We start from the raw sequence: 18,722 nt of genomic DNA, 5'->3' as shown, positions 1-18,722 counted from the left end.
TGTGCCTTAACTATCACTCCTAACTAGTACAGCGGCCATCACGAGTAGCCTGAACTAGTAGCCTTGTCTGAATTAGTCCCCTGAACTAGTAGCCTTGCTTTAAGTAATAGTCTTAACGTCTGCCCTTGCCTCGCTAGTACCCTTAACTAGTAGCCAAGCCTTAACTACTACCCCTAACTAGTAGCCTTGCCTTAACTAGTAGCCTTGCCTTAACCAGTTGCCTTAACTAGTACCCCGGCCTTACCTAGAAGTATCAACTTGTAAACTTGCATCCAAGAGTAGCCTTAACTAGTACTCTTGCCTTAAGTAGTGGCCTGAACTAGTACTCGTGCCTTAGCTAGTACTCTTAACTAGTACAGTGCCTCTAACTAGTATCCTGAACTAGTAGCCTTCTCTAAACTAGTACCCTTAACTAGTAGCCTTGCCTTCACTAGTACCCTGGCCTTCTCCAGTAGCCTTAACTAAGACCCTGGCCTTCACTGGTAGCCTTAAATAGTACCCTTAACTAGTACCCTCGCATTCACTAGTAGTCTGAACTAGTACCCTGGCCGTATCGGTACCCAGAACTACTACCCTTGCCGTAACCAGTTTCCTTAACTAGTACCCTGGCCTTAACCAGTAGTATTCACTTGTATGTTTGCATCAACTAGTAGCCTTAACTAGTACTCCTGCCTTAAGTAGTGGCCTGAACTAGTACTCGTGCCTTAGCTAGTACTCTTAACTAGTACAGTGCCCCTAACTAGTATCCTGAACTGGTAGCCTTGTCCTAACTAGTACCCTTAACTAGGAGCCTTGCCTTAAGGAAGAGTCTTAACGGCTACCCTTGCCTCAACAAGTACCCTTAACTAGTACCCTTGCATTAACTAGTAGTCTTAACTAGTAGCCTGGCCTTATCAGTACCCATAACTACTACCCTTGCCTTAACCAGTTGCCTTACCTAGCAACCTGGACTTAGCCAGTACTATTAACATGTACCCTTGCATCAACTAGTAGACTTAAGTAGTACTGTTGCCTGAAGTAGTGGACTTAACTCATTCCTTGCCTTCCTAGTAGCCTTAACTAGTACTCTGAACTAGTACAGTGGCCCTAACTAGTATTCTGAACTAGAAGCCTTGTGGTAACTAGTACCCTTAACGAGTCGCCGTGCCTTAAGGAACAGTCTTAAGGTCTACCCTTGCCTTACTAGTCCTCTTAACTAGTAGCCAAACCTTAACTAGTACGCTTAAGGAGGAGCCTTGCATGGACTAGTAGCCCAGCCTTAACTAGTACCCTGGCCGTCACTAGTACCCTTGCCTCCACTAGTATCCTGGCATTAACTAGTAGTCTTAACTAGTACCCTGGCCTTATCGCTACCCGTAACTACTACCCTTGCCTTGACCAGTTGCCTTAACTAGTACCCTGGCCTTAATTAGTAGTATGAACTTGTACCCTTGCATCAACTAGTAGCCTAAACTAATACGCTTGCCTGAAGTCGTAGCCTTCACTTGTACCTTGCCTTCCTAGTAGCCTTAACTAGTACCCGTCCATGAACTAGTACTCTTAACTAGTACAGTGGCCCTAACTAGTAGCCTGAACTAGTCCCCTTGCCTTAGGTAGTCCCTTTTCCAAACTAGTACCCTTCTTGAGTACCCCTATGGAGTAGGGTATGGTACAGTAGGGTGTCATAAGGTAGGGTAGCAGACGGTAGAACAGAGAAAACAGAATCCAATAGAATAGAAGAGGATAAGTCAGGATAGCTTAGTTTCGTGTAGGGTATGGTAGAGTAGCATCGGATGGAATAGAGAAAAGAGAAAACGAGAATCCAATACAACAGAATCGAAAAGAAGAGACTAGATGAGGAAAGACTAGGGCGGCATAGGGTTCTGTAGAATAGAAGAGCATAGAATGGTGTGGAATGGAGTCAAATGCAGTCAAACCGAGATGAATAGACTAGAAAAGAGTTGAATAGAGCGGAATAGCACCGAATAGGGACATATAGGGCTGAGTCGAGCCCAATCGAGCCCAATCAAGTCCAATCGACCAGATTCGAGCTGAATGGAGCCGAACGGAGCTGGAATGAGCCAAATAGAGACCAAGAAAATGAGCCAAGCTAGATTGAGCCAAATCGCACCTAATCGCATCCTATTGCATGGAATCTCGTCGAAGTCCATCCAATCCCACCAAAACCCATCGAATCTCATGAAATCTCACCGAATCCCGTCCAATTGTGTCAAATCGGGTCGAATCGAATGCAATCGAATTCAGTAGAACAGCTTAGAGTAGTGTAGGTTAGACTGGGATTCAATAGGGTAGGGCACAGAGGAATAGACTAGAGAAGCATAGAGTAGAAGAGAATACAAAGAGTAGAGTGGAGTAGAGTAGACTAGTCAGAGTCGAGTAGTGCAGAATAGAGATGAATAGATCCAATTCGAGCTGAATCGAGTCGAATGGAGAGGAAATGAGACAAATCTCCATGAATCGAATAGATTAGAGTAGGGTGGGGGAGAAGAGAATAGAATAGTGTAGAATGGAGTCGAACAGAGTAGAATGGTGTGGGATGGAGTCGAATGGAGCCAAATAGAGACGAATAAAGTGGAAAAGAGTTGAATAGAGCTGAACAGGGCCGGATAAGTTTGGATCGAGCCTAATGATGCTGAATCGAGCAGGATCGAGCCAAATTGACCCGATTGAAGCCAAATCGAGCTAAATCAAGCCAATTCAAGCCTAATCCCATGGAATCGCCTTGAAAGGCATTGAATCGAATGGAATAGATTAGAGTAGAGGAGGGTAGAGTAGGAGGGGTTAGACTAGAACAGAACAGAACACAAGAGAAAGAATCGAATAGAATGAAGTAGAGACGAGTACAGTAGAACAGAGTCCAATAGAGTTGAATAGAGCCAAAGAGAGCTGAATGCAGCCGAATCCACCAAATTCGAGGTGAATCGAGAAGAATCATGTCGAATCGCGTTGAAAAGTGTCGAATCCAATCAACTAGTTTAGTGTAGGGCAGGTAAGATGAGGGGAGGGGAGGGTAGAAAAGAATAGATTAGAATAGACCAGAGAGAATAGAGAAGAGTAGACTAGAGTCAAATAGAGTCAAATCCTGCCGAAAAGAGCCGAAGAGAGAGGAAAAGGGCCAAGTCCAACCGAATCGAGTTGAATTCGCACAAAAAGGAGCTGATTCGAGCCGATATGACCTGAATCAGGTCGAATCCCGTTCAAGTCTGTTGAATAGAATAGAACAGATTACAGTAGGCTAAGTTAGAGTAGGGTAGGATAGACCAAAATGCAGTAGAACAGAACAGGATAGAAGAGAAAACTGAAAGAATAGAGTAGGGTCGAGTAGTGCAGAGTCTAGAAGAATAGAGTTGAATATTGCCGACTAGAGCAAAATAGAGCCCCAAAGACCCAACGTGACAGAAATCAAGATGAATGGCGCCGAATCCCGCGGAATCATGCTGGATCGCGTCGAATCCCGTTGAATTGCGTTGAATCCCATCCATTCAAGTCCAATCCAATCGAATCGATTAGAATAGACTAGAGAAGGGTAGAGTACAAGACAATAGAATAGAGAAGAATACAGTCGGATGGAGTAGAATGGTGTAGAATGGAGTTGAAAAGAGATACTAGAGTTGAGTAGACTCATAGAGCCATATAGAGTTGAATCGAGCCTATTCAAGCTGAATAGAGCTGACCAGGGCGAAATGGAGCCGGTTAGAACTGAATCGAACCGATTGGAGCCCAAGAGGGATGAATGGAGTGCAACGGAGCCGATTGGAGCCGAATCGCATCGAAATGCGTGGAGTCGAATCCAGTGGAATAGATTGGAGTAGGGTTGGTTAAAATAGAGTAGAATAGAATTGAACACAGTAAAAGAGAATAAAAAGAATACAAGAGAATCGAGTCCAAAAGCTTAGAGCAGAGCAGAATAGTGTAGAGTAGAACAGAGTCGACTAGAGTCGAATCGAGCCAAATGGAGAAGAAACAAGGCAAATCGCGTTGAATCCCCTCGAACCAATTCCAGTCGATTAGGGTAGGGTAGAGTAAAATAGTGTTGAGTGGAGTAGAATGCTGTGCAACGCAATCGAATGGAGTCGAAAAGAGCAGAAAAGAGCCGAATAGAGCCGAATAGTGCTGAAGAGGGCCGAAGAGGGCCGAATCGAGCTGAATTGAGCCAAATCCAGCAAATCGAGCCTAATGGAGCCGAATTGAGCCTAATCCAGCTGAATCGACACTCTTCGAGCCAAATGGAGCCGAATGGACATGAATCGAACCAATTCGACCTGAATCGTGTCCAAATTCATGGAATCGAATTGAACAGATTAGAGTAGGGGAGCTTCGGGTATGGCAGGGTGGAATAGAGTAGCATAAAATAAAACAGAAGAGACTAGAAGAGAACAGAACAATACAGAACGAATACAGAAAACGGTAGGCTAGAGTAGCGTAGAGGGAAACAGAGTAGAGTAGAATAGCTTCGAACAGAGCTAAATAGAGCCAAACTGAGCCGAATCGTGTCCAGATGGGTTGAATCCAATCCAATCAAACGGATTAGAATAGAGTAGAGTTGGGTAGCATAGGGTAGGGTAGAATAGAGTAGAATAGAACAGAACAGAATAGGAAGAATAAAGAAAATAGAGACGAGTAGACTAGAGTACGATAGAGTAGGCTAGTGTATAATAGGGTAGACTCGAATACAGCTGAATAGAGCCGAATGGAGTCGAAATGAGAGGAATCACGTCTAATCGATTCGAGTAAATTAGAGTGGTGTAGGATAGAGTAGAGCAGAATAGTGTCGAATGGTGTGGAATAAATAGAATGGAGTCCAATAGAGACGAAAAGAGTAGAGTCGAATAGAGCAGAATAGGGCCGAAAGAGGCCGAATTGAGCAGAATCGAAGCAATTCAAGCCCAACGAACCGAATAGAGCCAAATGGAATCGAATCGAGCTGATTCAAGCTTAATCACGTCGAATCCCGTTCAATGCATCCAATCCAATCCAAACGTCTAGATTAGAGAAGGGGAGAGGAGGGTGGAATAGAATAGAGTAGACTAGAATAGAAGAGATTAGAACAGAATAGAAGGAATAGAATAGAGTAGAAAAGAGTAGGGTCGAATAGACTCGAATAGAGTCGATTAGAGGCGAATAGGCCAAATAGAGACGAATAGAGAAAACAGAGCTGAATGGAGCCGAATAGAGACGTAAAGGAGCCATATAGAGCCGATTCGCACCTAATCGAGCTGAATCAAGCAGAATCACGCCGACTGTCACTGAATAGCGTCGAATCACATCGAATCATATCGAATCGCATCAAATCACATCGTTTTGTGTCGGACCGGGTCGAATCGCTTCGTATCACATCGGATTGCATCGAATGTCGTCGAATCACGACGAATCACGTCCCATCACGTCCAATACCTTCGAATTGCGTCCAATCTCCTAGAATTCTGCTGAATCACGTCGAATCGTATGGAATCTCGTCTAATCTCTTTGAATCCCGTCAAATGCCTTCGGACCTTGTCGAATCCCGTCGAATCCTGTCCAATCGCGTCGAAGTGAATCAAATTGAATCAAATAGATTCAAGTAGGGTGGGTTTGGGTGGGGTGCAGTAGGCTTGGGTAGGGTAGGATAGAACAGAGTCCAACAGAATAGGAGAGAACAGAACAGAAGAGAAAGAATCCAGCAGAATAGAAGAGAGTAGAAAAGAGTCAGATAGTGCAGAACATAGCCGAATTGAGGCGAATGGAGACAAAACAAGATGAATCGCGTTGAATCGCTTCGAATCGGGTCAAATCGAATCCATTCGAATAGATTAGGGTAGGGAAGGGTAGACGAGAATAGTGCAGAATGGTGTGGCATGGATTAGAACGGAGCCGACTAGAGACGAATAGAGTAGAAAAGAGTCGACTAGAGCATAGTTGGGCCGAATAGGGCCAAAGAAGGCCTAATCGAGCAGAATCCAGCAGAATCGATGCCATTGGAGCTGAATGGAGCAAAATGGAGCCCAATCGAACCGACTCGAAGCGACTTGATCTGATTCAAGCCTAATCGGGTCGAATGGCGTGAAAATGCGATGACTCGAACAGAATCAAAGATTAGAGAAGGGGAGGGGAGCGGCTGGGAGGGTAGAACAGAATAGAATAGAACAGTACATAATAGAAGGAACAGAAGACAGCACAGTACGGTAGAGCAGAGTAAAGTAGAGAAGAGTAGAGTCGAATAGAGTGGAATAGTGCAGAATAGAGCTGAATAGAGCCAATTCTAGCCGAATCGAGCCCAATGGAAACAAAACGTGATGAATCGCGTCGAATAGCGTCCAATCGAATGCATTAGAATAGATTAGAGTAGGGTAGGGTAGAACAGAATAGAGTAGAATCGAGTCGAATGGAGTTGCATAGAGAAAACTAGAGTAGAAAAGAGTCGAATCGAGCCGAATAAGGCTGAACCAGGTCGAATTGAGTTGAAACAAGCTGAATCGAAGCGATTCAAGCCAAATCGAGCTGAATCGAGCTGATGGTGCCGAATGAGCCGATTCAAGCATCATCGCGTCCAATCCCATTGAAATGCTTTGAATCGAATCCAATTGAATAGATTCGAAAAGGTTAGGGTAGGGTGGTTTTTGATAGGGTAGACTAGGGTAGACGAAAGCAGACTAGAGTAGAGTATAGACAAGAGAAGTCTAGAGTAGTAGCCTAGACAAGACAGCTGGACTAGTCAGACTAGTGGTATAGATCAGTAGGCTAGACAACTAGCCTTGAAGAGTACCCTTGCCCTGACAAGTCCCCTAAATTCTGAATCTGAACTACTCCCCTTGCCTTAAGTAGTATCCTGAACTAGTAGCCTTGTCTGAACTACTCCCCTTAACTAGTAGCCTTGCCTTAAGTAATAGTCTTAATGTCTACCCTTGCCTTACTAGTACCCTGAACTAGTAGCCCTGCCTTAACTAGTACCCTGGCCTTCACCAGTAGCCTTAACTAGTACCCTGGCCTTCACTCGTACCCTTGCCTCAACTAGTACCCTTCACTAGTACCCTCGCCTTAACTAGTAGTCTTAACTAGTACCTGGCCTTCTCAGTCCCCATAAGTCCTACCCTGGCCTTAACCAGCTGCCTTAACTGGTACCCTGGTCTTAACTAGTAGTATTCACTTGTACCCTTGAATCCACTGGTAGCCTAAACTAGTCGTCTTGCCTTAAGTAGTAGCCTTCACTTGTACCTTGCCTTAACTGGTATCCTTAACTAGTACCTGTGCCTTAACTATCACTCCTAACTAGTACAGCGGCCATCACGAGTAGCCTGAACTAGTAGCCTTGTCTGAATTAGTCCCCTGAACTAGTAGCCTTGCTTTAAGTAATAGTCTTAACGTCTGCCCTTGCCTCGCTAGTACCCTTAACTAGTAGCCAAGCCTTAACTACTACCCCTAACTAGTAGCCTTGCCTTAACTAGTAGCCTTGCCTTAACCAGTTGCCTTAACTAGTACCCCGGCCTTACCTAGAAGTATCAACTTGTAAACTTGCATCCAAGAGTAGCCTTAACTAGTACTCTTGCCTTAAGTAGTGGCCTGAACTAGTACTCGTGCCTTAGCTAGTACTCTTAACTAGTACAGTGCCTCTAACTAGTATCCTGAACTAGTAGCCTTCTCTAAACTAGTACCCTTAACTAGTAGCCTTGCCTTCACTAGTACCCTGGCCTTCTCCAGTAGCCTTAACTAAGACCCTGGCCTTCACTGGTAGCCTTAAATAGTACCCTTAACTAGTACCCTCGCATTCACTAGTAGTCTGAACTAGTACCCTGGCCGTATCGGTACCCAGAACTACTACCCTTGCCGTAACCAGTTTCCTTAACTAGTACCCTGGCCTTAACCAGTAGTATTCACTTGTATGTTTGCATCAACTAGTAGCCTTAACTAGTACTCCTGCCTTAAGTAGTGGCCTGAACTAGTACTCGTGCCTTAGCTAGTACTCTTAACTAGTACAGTGCCCCTAACTAGTATCCTGAACTGGTAGCCTTGTCCTAACTAGTACCCTTAACTAGGAGCCTTGCCTTAAGGAAGAGTCTTAACGGCTACCCTTGCCTCAACAAGTACCCTTAACTAGTACCCTTGCATTAACTAGTAGTCTTAACTAGTAGCCTGGCCTTATCAGTACCCATAACTACTACCCTTGCCTTAACCAGTTGCCTTACCTAGCAACCTGGACTTAGCCAGTACTATTAACATGTACCCTTGCATCAACTAGTAGACTTAAGTAGTACTGTTGCCTGAAGTAGTGGACTTAACTCATTCCTTGCCTTCCTAGTAGCCTTAACTAGTACTCTGAACTAGTACAGTGGCCCTAACTAGTATTCTGAACTAGAAGCCTTGTGGTAACTAGTACCCTTAACGAGTCGCCGTGCCTTAAGGAACAGTCTTAAGGTCTACCCTTGCCTTACTAGTCCTCTTAACTAGTAGCCAAACCTTAACTAGTACGCTTAAGGAGGAGCCTTGCATGGACTAGTAGCCCAGCCTTAACTAGTACCCTGGCCGTCACTAGTACCCTTGCCTCCACTAGTATCCTGGCATTAACTAGTAGTCTTAACTAGTACCCTGGCCTTATCGCTACCCGTAACTACTACCCTTGCCTTGACCAGTTGCCTTAACTAGTACCCTGGCCTTAATTAGTAGTATGAACTTGTACCCTTGCATCAACTAGTAGCCTAAACTAATACGCTTGCCTGAAGTCGTAGCCTTCACTTGTACCTTGCCTTCCTAGTAGCCTTAACTAGTACCCGTCCATGAACTAGTACTCTTAACTAGTACAGTGGCCCTAACTAGTAGCCTGAACTAGTCCCCTTGCCTTAGGTAGTCCCTTTTCCAAACTAGTACCCTTCTTGAGTACCCCTATGGAGTAGGGTATGGTACAGTAGGGTGTCATAAGGTAGGGTAGCAGACGGTAGAACAGAGAAAACAGAATCCAATAGAATAGAAGAGGATAAGTCAGGATAGCTTAGTTTCGTGTAGGGTATGGTAGAGTAGCATCGGATGGAATAGAGAAAAGAGAAAACGAGAATCCAATACAACAGAATCGAAAAGAAGAGACTAGATGAGGAAAGACTAGGGCGGCATAGGGTTCTGTAGAATAGAAGAGCATAGAATGGTGTGGAATGGAGTCAAATGCAGTCAAACCGAGATGAATAGACTAGAAAAGAGTTGAATAGAGCGGAATAGCACCGAATAGGGACATATAGGGCTGAGTCGAGCCCAATCGAGCCCAATCAAGTCCAATCGACCAGATTCGAGCTGAATGGAGCCGAACGGAGCTGGAATGAGCCAAATAGAGACCAAGAAAATGAGCCAAGCTAGATTGAGCCAAATCGCACCTAATCGCATCCTATTGCATGGAATCTCGTCGAAGTCCATCCAATCCCACCAAAACCCATCGAATCTCATGAAATCTCACCGAATCCCGTCCAATTGTGTCAAATCGGGTCGAATCGAATGCAATCGAATTCAGTAGAACAGCTTAGAGTAGTGTAGGTTAGGCTGGGATTCAATAGGGTAGGGCACAGAGGAATAGACTAGAGAAGCATAGAGTAGAAGAGAATACAAAGAGTAGAGTGGAGTAGAGTAGACTAGTCAGAGTCGAGTAGTGCAGAATAGAGATGAATAGATCCAATTCGAGCTGAATCGAGTCGAATGGAGAGGAAATGAGACAAATCTCCATGAATCGAATAGATTAGAGTAGGGTGGGGGAGAAGAGAATAGAATAGTGTAGAATGGAGTCGAACAGAGTAGAATGGTGTGGGATGGAGTCGAATGGAGCCAAATAGAGACGAATAAAGTGGAAAAGAGTTGAATAGAGCTGAACAGGGCCGGATAAGTTTGGATCGAGCCTAATGATGCTGAATCGAGCAGGATCGAGCCAAATTGACCCGATTGAAGCCAAATCGAGCTAAATCAAGCCAATTCAAGCCTAATCCCATGGAATCGCCTTGAAAGGCATTGAATCGAATGGAATAGATTAGAGTAGAGGAGGGTAGAGTAGGAGGGGTTAGACTAGAACAGAACAGAACACAAGAGAAAGAATCGAATAGAATGAAGTAGAGACGAGTACAGTAGAACAGAGTCCAATAGAGTTGAATAGAGCCAAAGAGAGCTGAATGCAGCCGAATCCACCAAATTCGAGGTGAATCGAGAAGAATCATGTCGAATCGCGTTGAAAAGTGTCGAATCCAATCAACTAGTTTAGTGTAGGGCAGGTAAGATGAGGGGAGGGGAGGGTAGAAAAGAATAGATTAGAATAGACCAGAGAGAATAGAGAAGAGTAGACTAGAGTCAAATAGAGTCAAATCCTGCCGAAAAGAGCCGAAGAGAGAGGAAAAGGGCCAAGTCCAACCGAATCGAGTTGAATTCGCACAAAAAGGAGCTGATTCGAGCCGATATGACCTGAATCAGGTCGAATCCCGTTCAAGTCTGTTGAATAGAATAGAACAGATTACAGTAGGCTAAGTTAGAGTAGGGTAGGATAGACCAAAATGCAGTAGAACAGAACAGGATAGAAGAGAAAACTGAAAGAATAGAGTAGGGTCGAGTAGTGCAGAGTCTAGAAGAATAGAGTTGAATATTGCCGACTAGAGCAAAATAGAGCCCCAAAGACCCAACGTGACAGAAATCAAGATGAATGGCGCCGAATCCCGCGGAATCATGCTGGATCGCGTCGAATCCCGTTGAATTGCATTGAATCCCATCCATTCAAGTCCAATCCAATCGAATCGATTAGAATAGACTAGAGAAGGGTAGAGTACAAGACAATAGAATAGAGAAGAACACAGTCGGATGGAGTAGAATGGTGTAGAATGGAGTTGAAAAGAGATACTAGAGTTGAGTAGACTCATAGAGCCATATAGAGTTGAATCGAGCCTATTCAAGCTGAATAGAGCTGACCAGGGCGAAATGGAGCCGGTTAGAACTGAATCGAACCGATTGGAGCCCAAGAGGGATGAATGGAGTGCAACGGAGCCGATTGGAGCCGAATCGCATCGAAATGCGTGGAGTCGAATCCAGTGGAATAGATTGGAGTAGGGTTGGTTAAAATAGAGTAGAAGAGAATTGAACACAGTAAAAGAGAATAAAAAGAATACAAGAGAATCGAGTCCAAAAGCTTAGAGCAGAGCAGAATAGTGTAGAGTAGAACAGAGTCGACTAGAGTCGAATCGAGCCAAATGGAGAAGAAACAAGGCAAATCGCGTTGAATCCCCTCGAACCAATTCCAGTCAATTAGGGTAGGGTAGAGTAAAATAGTGTTGAGTGGAGTAGAATGCTGTGCAACGCAATCGAATGGAGTCGAAAAGAGCAGAAAAGAGCCGAATAGAGCCGAATAGTGCTGAAGAGGGCCGAAGAGGGCCGAATCGAGCTGAATTGAGCCAAATCCAGCAAATCGAGCCTAATGGAGCCGAATTGAGCCTAATCCAGCTGAATCGACACTCTTCGAGCCAAATGGAGCCGAATGGACATGAATCGAACCAATTCGACCTGAATCGTGTCCAAATTCATGGAATCGAATTGAACCGATTAGAGTAGGGGAGCTTCGGGTATGGCAGGGTGGAATAGAGTAGCATAAAATAAAACAGAAGAGACTAGAAGAGAACAGAACAATACAGAACGAATACAGAAAACGGTAGGCTAGAGTAGCGTAGAGGGAAACAGAGTAGAGTAGAATAGCTTCGAACAGAGCTAAATAGAGCCAAACTGAGCCGAATCGTGTCCAGATGGGTTGAATCCAATCCAATCAAATGGATTAGAATAGAGTAGAGTTGGGTAGCATAGGGTAGGGTAGAATAGAACAGAACAGAATAGGAAGAATAAAGAAAATAGAGACGAGTAGACTAGAGTACGATAGAGTAGGCTAGTGTATAATAGGGTAGACTCGAATACAGCTGAATAGAGCCGAATGGAGTCGAAATGAGAGGAATCACGTCTAATCGATTCGAGTAAATTAGAGTGGTGTAGGATAGAGTAGAGCAGAATAGTGTCGAATGGTGTGGAATAAATAGAATGGAGTCCAATAGAGACGAAAAGAGTAGAGTCGAATAGAGCAGAATAGGGCCGAAAGAGGCCGAATTGAGCAGAATCGAAGCAATTCAAGCCCAACGAACCGAATAGAGCCAAATGGAATCGAATCGAGCTGATTCAAGCTTAATCACGTCGAATCCCGTTCAATGCATCCAATCCAATCCAAACGTCTAGATTAGAGAAGGGGAGAGGAGGGTGGAATAGAATAGAGTAGACTAGAATAGAAGAGATTAGAACAGAATAGAAGGAATAGAATAGAGTAGAAAAGAGTAGGGTCGAATAGACTCGAATAGAGTCGATTAGAGGCGAATAGGCCAAATAGAGACGAATAGAGAAAACAGAGCTGAATGGAGCCGAATAGAGACGTAAAGGAGCCATATAGAGCCGATTCGCACCTAATCGAGCTGAATCAAGCAGAATCACGCCGACTGTCACTGAATAGCGTCGAATCACATCGAATCATATCGAATCGCATCAAATCACATCGTTTTGTGTCGGACCGGGTCGAATCGCTTCGTATCACATCGGATTGCATCGAATGTCGTCGAATCACGACGAATCACGTCCCATCACGTCCAATACCTTCGAATTGCGTCCAATCTCCTAGAATTCTGCTGAATCACGTCGAATCGTATGGAATCTCGTCTAATCTCTTTGAATCCCGTCAAATGCCTTCGGACCTTGTCGAATCCCGTCGAATCCTGTCCAATCGCGTCGAAGTGAATCAAATTGAATCAAATAGATTCAAGTAGGGTGGGTTTGGGTGGGGTGCAGTAGGCTTGGGTAGGGTAGGATAGAACAGAGTCCAACAGAATAGGAGAGAACAGAACAGAAGAGAAAGAATCCAGCAGAATAGAAGAGAGTAGAAAAGAGTCAGATAGTGCAGAACATAGCCGAATTGAGGCGAATGGAGACAAAACAAGATGAATCGCGTTGAATCGCTTCGAATCGGGTCAAATCGAATCCATTCGAATAGATTAGGGTAGGGAAGGGTAGACGAGAATAGTGCAGAATGGTGTGGCATGGATTAGAACGGAGCCGACTAGAGACGAATAGAGTAGAAAAGAGTCGACTAGAGCATAGTTGGGCCGAATAGGGCCAAAGAAGGCCTAATCGAGCAGAATCCAGCAGAATCGATGCCATTGGAGCTGAATGGAGCAAAATGGAGCCCAATCGAACCGACTCGAAGCGACTTGATCTGATTCAAGCCTAATCGGGTCGAATGGCGTGAAAATGCGATGACTCGAACAGAATCAAAGATTAGAGAAGGGGAGGGGAGCGGCTGGGAGGGTAGAACAGAATAGAATAGAACAGTACATAATAGAAGGAACAGAAGACAGCACAGTACGGTAGAGCAGAGTAAAGTAGAGAAGAGTAGAGTCGAATAGAGTGGAATAGTGCAGAATAGAGCTGAATAGAGCCAATTCTAGCCGAATCGAGCCCAATGGAAACAAAACGTGATGAATCGCGTCGAATAGCGTCCAATCGAATGCATTAGAATAGATTAGAGTAGGGTAGGGTAGAACAGAATAGAGTAGAATCGAGTCGAATGGAGTTGCATAGAGAAAACTAGAGTAGAAAAGAGTCGAATCGAGCCGAATAAGGCTGAACCAGGTCGAATTGAGTTGAAACAAGCTGAATCGAAGCGATTCAAGCCAAATCGAGCTGAATCGAGCTGATGGTGCCGAATGAGCCGATTCAAGCATCATCGCGTCCAATCCCATTGAAATGCTTTGAATCGAATCCAATTGAATAGATTCGAAAAGGTTAGGGTAGGGTGGTTTTTGATAGGGTAGACTAGGGTAGACGAAAGCAGACTAGAGTAGAGTATAGACAAGAGAAGTCTAGAGTAGTAGCCTAGACAAGACAGCTGGACTAGTCAGACTAGTGGTATAGATCAGTAGGCTAGACAACTAGCCTTGAAGAGTACCCTTGCCCTGACAAGTCCCCTAAATTCTGAATCTGAACTACTCCCCTTGCCTTAAGTAGTATCCTGAACTAGTAGCCTTGTCTGAACTACTCCCCTTAACTAGTAGCCTTGCCTTAAGTAATAGTCTTAATGTCTACCCTTGCCTTACTAGTACCCTGAACTAGTAGCCCTGCCTTAACTAGTACCCTGGCCTTCACCAGTAGCCTTAACTAGTACCCTGGCCTTCACTCGTACCCTTGCCTCAACTAGTACCCTTCACTAGTACCCTCGCCTTAACTAGTAGTCTTAACTAGTACCTGGCCTTCTCAGTCCCCATAAGTCCTACCCTGGCCTTAACCAGCTGCCTTAACTGGTACCCTGGTCTTAACTAGTAGTATTCACTTGTACCCTTGAATCCACTGGTAGCCTAAACTAGTCGTCTTGCCTTAAGTAGTAGCCTTCACTTGTACCTTGCCTTAACTGGTATCCTTAACTAGTACCTGTGCCTTAACTATCACTCCTAACTAGTACAGCGGCCATCACGAGTAGCCTGAACTAGTAGCCTTGTCTGAATTAGTCCCCTGAACTAGTAGCCTTGCTTTAAGTAATAGTCTTAACGTCTGCCCTTGCCTCGCTAGTACCCTTAACTAGTAGCCAAGCCTTAACTACTACCCCTAACTAGTAGCCTTGCCTTAACTAGTAGCCTTGCCTTAACCAGTTGCCTTAACTAGTACCCCGGCCTTACCTAGAAGTATCAACTTGTAAACTTGCATCCAAGAGTAGCCTTAACTAGTACTCTTGCCTTAAGTAGTGGCCTGAACTAGTACTCGTGCCTTAGCTAGTACTCTTAACTAGTACAGTGCCTCTAACTAGTATCCTGAACTAGTAGCCTTCTCTAAACTAGTACCCTTAACTAGTAGCCTTGCCTTCACTAGTACCCTGGCCTTCTCCAGTAGCCTTAACTAAGACCCTGGCCTTCACTGGTAGCCTTAAATAGTACCCTTAACTAGTACCCTCGCATTCACTAGTAGTCTGAACTAGTACCCTGGCCGTATCGGTACCCAGAACTACTACCCTTGCCGTAACCAGTTTCCTTAACTAGTACCCTGGCCTTAACCAGTAGTATTCACTTGTATGTTTGCATCAACTAGTAGCCTTAACTAGTACTCCTGCCTTAAGTAGTGGCCTGAACTAGTACTCGTGCCTTAGCTAGTACTCTTAACTAGTACAGTGCCCCTAACTAGTATCCTGAACTGGTAGCCTTGTCCTAACTAGTACCCTTAACTAGGAGCCTTGCCTTAAGGAAGAGTCTTAACGGCTACCCTTGCCTCAACAAGTACCCTTAACTAGTACCCTTGCATTAACTAGTAGTCTTAACTAGTAGCCTGGCCTTATCAGTACCCATAACTACTACCCTTGCCTTAACCAGTTGCCTTACCTAGCAACCTGGACTTAGCCAGTACTATTAACATGTACCCTTGCATCAACTAGTAGACTTAAGTAGTACTGTTGCCTGAAGTAGTGGACTTAACTCATTCCTTGCCTTCCTAGTAGCCTTAACTAGTACTCTGAACTAGTACAGTGGCCCTAACTAGTATTCTGAACTAGAAGCCTTGTGGTAACTAGTACCCTTAACGAGTCGCCGTGCCTTAAGGAACAGTCTTAAGGTCTACCCTTGCCTTACTAGTCCTCTTAACTAGTAGCCAAACCTTAACTAGTACGCTTAAGGAGGAGCCTTGCATGGACTAGTAGCCCAGCCTTAACTAGTACCCTGGCCGTCACTAGTACCCTTGCCTCCACTAGTATCCTGGCATTAACTAGTAGTCTTAACTAGTACCCTGGCCTTATCGCTACCCGTAACTACTACCCTTGCCTTGACCAGTTGCCTTAACTAGTACCCTGGCCTTAATTAGTAGTATGAACTTGTACCCTTGCATCAACTAGTAGCCTAAACTAATACGCTTGCCTGAAGTCGTAGCCTTCACTTGTACCTTGCCTTCCTAGTAGCCTTAACTAGTACCCGTCCATGAACTAGTACTCTTAACTAGTACAGTGGCCCTAACTAGTAGCCTGAACTAGTCCCCTTGCCTTAGGTAGTCCCTTTTCCAAACTAGTACCCTTCTTGAGTACCCCTATGGAGTAGGGTATGGTACAGTAGGGTGTCATAAGGTAGGGTAGCAGACGGTAGAACAGAGAAAACAGAATCCAATAGAATAGAAGAGGATAAGTCAGGATAGCTTAGTTTCGTGTAGGGTATGGTAGAGTAGCATCGGATGGAATAGAGAAAAGAGAAAACGAGAATCCAATACAACAGAATCGAAAAGAAGAGACTAGATGAGGAAAGACTAGGGCGGCATAGGGTTCTGTAGAATAGAAGAGCATAGAATGGTGTGGAATGGAGTCAAATGCAGTCAAACCGAGATGAATAGACTAGAAAAGAGTTGAATAGAGCGGAATAGCACCGAATAGGGACATATAGGGCTGAGTCGAGCCCAATCGAGCCCAATCAAGTCCAATCGACCAGATTCGAGCTGAATGGAGCCGAACGGAGCTGGAATGAGCCAAATAGAGACCAAGAAAATGAGCCAAGCTAGATTGAGCCAAATCGCACCTAATCGCATCCTATTGCATGGAATCTCGTCGAAGTCCATCCAATCCCACCAAAACCCATCGAATCTCATGAAATCTCACCGAATCCCGTCCAATTGTGTCAAATCGGGTCGAATCGAATGCAATCGAATTCAGTAGAACAGCTTAGAGTAGTGTAGGTTAGGCTGGGATTCAATAGGGTAGGGCACAGAGGAATAGACTAGAGAAGCATAGAGTAGAAGAGAATACAAAGAGTAGAGTGGAGTAGAGTAGACTAGTCAGAGTCGAGTAGTGCAGAATAGAGATGAATAGATCCAATTCGAGCTGAATCGAGTCGAATGGAGAGGAAATGAGACAAATCTCCATGAATCGAATAGATTAGAGTAGGGTGGGGGAGAAGAGAATAGAATAGTGTAGAATGGAGTCGAACAGAGTAGAATGGTGTGGGATGGAGTCGAATGGAGCCAAATAGAGACGAATAAAGTGGAAAAGAGTTGAATAGAGCTGAACAGGGCCGGATAAGTTTGGATCGAGCCTAATGATGCTGAATCGAGCAGGATCGAGCCAAATTGACCCGATTGAAGCCAAATCGAGCTAAATCAAGCCAATTCAAGCCTAATCCCATGGAATCGCCTTGAAAGGCATTGAATCGAATGGAATAGATTAGAGTAGAGGAGGGTAGAGTAGGAGGGGTTAGACTAGAACAGAACAGAACACAAGAGAAAGAATCGAATAGAATGAAGTAGAGACGAGTACAGTAGAACAGAGTCCAATAGAGTTGAATAGAGCCAAAGAGAGCTGAATGCAGCCGAATCCACCAAATTCGAGGTGAATCGAGAAGAATCATGTCGAATCGCGTTGAAAAGTGTCGAATCCAATCAACTAGTTTAGTGTAGGGCAGGTAAGATGAGGGGAGGGGAGGGTAGAAAAGAATAGATTAGAATAGACCAGAGAGAATAGAGAAGAGTAGACTAGAGTCAAATAGAGTCAAATCCTGCCGAAAAGAGCCGAAGAGAGAGGAAAAGGGCCAAGTCCAACCGAATCGAGTTGAATTCGCACAAAAAGGAGCTGATTCGAGCCGATATGACCTGAATCAGGTCGAATCCCGTTCAAGTCTGTTGAATAGAATAGAACAGATTACAGTAGGCTAAGTTAGAGTAGGGTAGGATAGACCAAAATGCAGTAGAACAGAACAGGATAGAAGAGAAAACTGAAAGAATAGAGTAGGGTCGAGTAGTGCAGAGTCTAGAAGAATAGAGTTGAATATTGCCGACTAGAGCAAAATAGAGCCCCAAAGACCCAACGTGACAGAAATCAAGATGAATGGCGCCGAATCCCGCGGAATCATGCTGGATCGCGTCGAATCCCGTTGAATTGCATTGAATCCCATCCATTCAAGTCCAATCCAATCGAATCGATTAGAATAGACTAGAGAAGGGTAGAGTACAAGACAATAGAATAGAGAAGAACACAGTCGGATGGAGTAGAATGGTGTAGAATGGAGTTGAAAAGAGATACTAGAGTTGAGTAGACTCATAGAGCCATATAGAGTTGAATCGAGCCTATTCAAGCTGAATAGAGCTGACCAGGGCGAAATGGAGCCGGTTAGAACTGAATCGAACCGATTGGAGCCCAAGAGGGATGAATGGAGTGCAACGGAGCCGATTGGAGCCGAATCGCATCGAAATGCGTGGAGTCGAATCCAGTGGAATAGATTGGAGTAGGGTTGGTTAAAATAGAGTAGAAGAGAATTGAACACAGTAAAAGAGAATAAAAAGAATACAAGAGAATCGAGTCCAAAAGCTTAGAGCAGAGCAGAATAGTGTAGAGTAGAACAGAGTCGACTAGAGTCGAATCGAGCCAAATGGAGAAGAAACAAGGCAAATCGCGTTGAATCCCCTCGAACCAATTCCAGTCAATTAGGGTAGGGTAGAGTAAAATAGTGTTGAGTGGAGTAGAATGCTGTGCAACGCAATCGAATGGAGTCGAAAAGAGCAGAAAAGAGCCGAATAGAGCCGAATAGTGCTGAAGAGGGCCGAAGAGGGCCGAATCGAGCTGAATTGAGCCAAATCCAGCAAATCGAGCCTAATGGAGCCGAATTGAGCCTAATCCAGCTGAATCGACACTCTTCGAGCCAAATGGAGCCGAATGGACATGAATCGAACCAATTCGACCTGAATCGTGTCCAAATTCATGGAAT

Source organism: Elephas maximus, chromosome 4, assembly GCF_024166365.1.
Source record: "Elephas maximus indicus isolate mEleMax1 chromosome 4, mEleMax1 primary haplotype, whole genome shotgun sequence".
Taxonomy (NCBI): Eukaryota; Metazoa; Chordata; class Mammalia; order Proboscidea; family Elephantidae; genus Elephas; species Elephas maximus.
Note: the sequence above shows the minus strand (reverse complement) of the source record.